The 4,240-nt window shown below is 36.2% G+C and overlaps 1 pseudogene; it reads left to right on the plus strand.

Moving 5' to 3' along the window:
• Positions 1-3,047: 3,047 nt before the first annotated feature.
• LOC106758249 lies at positions 3,048-3,915 on the plus strand (annotated as a pseudogene).
• The last annotated feature ends 325 nt before the right edge of the window (positions 3,916-4,240 follow it).

Raw genomic sequence — 4,240 nt, forward strand, 5'->3', positions numbered from 1 at the left:
GTCATTTTTACCAATTTTTTTTAACTTTATTTGTTGTTTCAAGCACGTTTCATTATAGCATTTGGATTGTTTACACTATTTGACACATTTTTGCTTCAATGTTAACTGAGAAACGCGTTTGAAACAGTAAATAAAGTTAAAAAAAATTGGTAAAAAGGACTAAAACCAGAGTTTTCTAAAGTTGAAGGATTAAATTGTACCTTAATTTGAAAGAGGGACTAAAACCAAAATCACTCCAAAGTATAGGGACTAAAATCATATTTAACCCAAAATTGAAAATAAAATACACTAAAGAAAATCTTCTTTATGTCATAATATATATAAAATTATATTTAAATTGAGTAATTCAAATTATAATTCTAAATTGATAGAGATATATTAGTCATTCTTTTACGTTAATTAAAGAGACCGAAGAAGGAAGAATGGGCCACTTTCAATGTATACTAAAGTGGGAGAGTGGTTATGCATTTATTCCCATGGACTATAATATTAAATGAGGAACATAGTTTTGTATACCTAAAACTCTTTTTTATTATTAAATATATGATTTCTAAGTACAATTTATCCAACAAAATAGTTTTTACCTAAATTCAAAGGGGCAAAACCCATTGGTTGTAAATGGATCTTTAAGAAAAAATATCATCCTAATGGATCTATAGAGAAGTATAAGACAAGATTAGTAGCAAAATGTTTTACTCAAAAACCCAACATAGATTACTTTGATACTTTTGCCNCTGTGACTAGGATTTCCTCTATTCGAGTATTGTTAGCCTTAGCAGCAATCCATAAGCTAGTGATACACCAAATGGATGTTAAAACTGCCTTTTTGAATGATGATTTAGAGGAGGAAATTTATATGACTCAACCTGAAGGGTGTGTTGTACCTGGTCAAGAGAATAAGGTATGTAAACTTTTAATATCTTTGTATGGGTTGAAACAAGCACCAAAACAGTGGCATGAGAAACTAGATAATGTATTGCTACGTGATGGTTTTTCACCTAATGATGCTGATAAATGTGTGTATTCTAAATTTGAAAATAGTGATTGTGTCATTATATGTTTGTAAGTGGATGACATGTTAATTTTTGGTACATGCAATGAAATTGTTGCTAGAACTAAATTATTTCTAAGATCAAATTTTGAAATGAAAGACATGTGTGAAGCCAATGTAATTTTAGGTCTTAGAATCATAAGGAAGGGAGATAGTATATTACTATCCCAAGAACAATACATTGAGAAACTTCTTAAGAAGTTTGGGTATTTTGATTTCAAACCCATGAGTACCCCTTATGATGCTAACTCTAAATTAATGTAAAATATAGGAGAATCGTTATCTCAACCTCAGTATGCCCAGATAATTGGGAGCTTACTGCACTTGATGAGCTTTTCTAGACCTGATATTGCTTATGCAGTAGGTAGACTGAGTAGGTACACTCAATGTCCAAATCAAGAACATTGGGATGCACTTTCCAGGTTTATGAGATACTTAAGAGGTTCAATGGATTATGCCATTGAATATAGTGGATTTCCCGCTGTACTAGAAGGGTACAGTGATGCTAATTGGATCTCTAATTCAGATGAGACAAAATCCACTAGTGGTTATGTATTCACACTTGGAGGTGGTGCGATTACATGGAGATCAGCCAGACAAACAATTATTGCAAGATCAACAATGGAATCTGAGTTTGTCGCACTTGAGATGATTAGTAGTGAGGCTGAGTGGTTGAAAAACTTCTTAGCAAACATTCCACTAGGAATGAAACCAACCTCATCGATGTCTATACACTGTGATTGCCAATCGGCAATAGCTATAACTAAAAACAAGAATTACAATGGAAAGAATAGACATATTCAATTGAGACACAATTTGGTGAAGCAACTGCTAAAGAGTGAAATTATTTCCATTGACTATGTGAAGTCAGAACGGAATCTAGCAGATCCTCTGACAAAACCCTTGGAAAGAAATATGATTTTAGAAACATCGAGGGGAATGAGACTTAAGCCACTGACAAACAAACAAGTGATGGTAACCCAACCTTTGTGATTGAAGATCCCATGAATAAGGTTCATATGGGTAAAAACAAGTCACTTGTTAGTTCTGATAGCACTAATTTGATTTTAAATCAAATATGTCCATTCCTATGCTGTGTGAAAGTGCTAGAGACTACATTATTGAGAGGTTAAACTTTGTAGTTAAACAAAGTTTTTAATGATTTTCATATCCCTTATGGGTGGTGTATGACTTGCAGCATACACTTGATGAAATCGCCTATATGAGTGTCAAGTGGGGCCGCTTGCATGAGATCTTGGCATGATCTCTAGAGCACTCATGAATGTCGGGCACGCGCATGGCCTAGTAAGCGCATCACAGCGATAACAGCAAGGATTGTGGGGGTGTACCGTTATTGATAAACCTCTAACACACTCAAGTGTCTTTGGTTTATATAGCTTGCTATACCAAATACCCTGTGTGTTAAGTTTCTCGATCTAGAACTGGTTCATATAGCTTGTTATACCAGCTCTGATGCATTACATCTTATAAAACCCAGGATTTTTCTTCTTTTCTTTCTTTCAATAATTGTTTCTTATCTTTTGCAATGTGTGGGGGATTATTATTATTTTAATATAAATTGCAAAAGATTTGTTCCTTCATTTGCGGAAGACGTTCGAGCTTGGACCGCAAGCTTTGCTTCCAATCGTTTTGATTTGGAACTTCCACAATTTTGCTTCAACGTTCTTTATTTTATTAATAAAAATAATTTTAATAAAAGATTTCCAGGGATTTTCTCGTAAACTTTGGGCCTTGGGCCAAATATCTTTGTTTTCTTATCCTATAAATAGAGTGGCTTTCATCCATTGCAAAACACACAATTCATCAGTTCTCTCATTTTCTCATTTTCTATTCTCTTTCTTTTCATTCTACTCTCTTCTTCTCTTCTAAAATTATCCTGTGTTTCATTCTTTCCTTTTTTAAAGAGATCTTTGCTAGTTCTAAGATCCTCAGACATTTTTAATGACTCTACACGTTTCAGGAAATTTTGTTCGTGATTTTGTGAGCTTTTCTTCAACACCTTATGCATCATCAACATCCATCACTGTAAGACCTTACAGCCATGGCTTCCTCCAAGTTCTCCATTATCCTCCCTCTCTCCGTAGCCCTCTTCGTGGTGCTTCTCACCCAAGCAAACTCAACCAACGTCTTCTCCTTCAACTTCCAATCCTTCGACTCATCCAACCTTATCCTCCAAAGTGACGCCATCGTCTCATTCGCCGGCCGCTTACGATTAACCAAAGTTAAAGGCAACGGCAAACTCACGCCGTCATCTCTTGGCCGCGCCTTCTAATCCGCTCCCATCCAAATCTAGGACAGCACAACCGTCAACGTCGCCAGCTTCGCCACTTCCTTCACTTTCAACATCTTCGCTCCCAACAAATCAAGCGCCGCCGATGGGCTTGCATTTGCTCTCGTACCCGTCGGGTCTGAGCCCAAATCCAACGACGGTTATCTGGGTCTTTTCGACAACGCCACCTACGACAGCTCCTACCAGACTGTGGCTGTGGAGTTCGACACCTACTCGAACCCTAGGTGGGACCTCAAAACGCGGAGATTCTGATCACGTACGACGCCTCGACGCAGCTCTTGGTGGCCTCTCTGGTTCACGCTTCTCGGAGAAAGAGCTACATCGTGTCTGAGAGAGTGGACCTGAAGAGCGTTCTTCCGGAGTGGGTGACCATTGGGTTCTCTGCCACCACAGGGTTGCTTGACGGGTCAACCGAAACCCACGACGTGCTCTCTTGGTCTTTTGCTTCCAAGCTTTCAGATGGCATCACCAACGGAGGTATAGGTCTCGCCAAATTCGTACTCAACAAGTTCATCTAGACTCCATCGTCGTGCTTCACTGTGACAGTAAAACATTGCATGCACTGACACTCTTCCTGGTCGTCGTCGTTTGTTGCTAATAACTGTTTTCTGTCACAGAAGTTAATAACATCATGCCTTACTCTAATTTTTTTTTTTATCATCATGCTAATAATCCGGACTGGAAAACATATATATATATATATATATATATATATATATATATATATATATATATATATATATATATATATATATATATTATTAGTTTTAGTATAATAAAAAAATAACAAACTATATTCTTAATATAATAGTTTTTCTTACTTAATTTTATTTAAAGTTCATTAATAGTTAATATTCAATAATTATAATATATGTTTA

This window comes from Vigna radiata, chromosome 1 (assembly GCF_000741045.1).
Source record: "Vigna radiata var. radiata cultivar VC1973A chromosome 1, Vradiata_ver6, whole genome shotgun sequence".
Taxonomy (NCBI): Eukaryota; Viridiplantae; Streptophyta; class Magnoliopsida; order Fabales; family Fabaceae; genus Vigna; species Vigna radiata.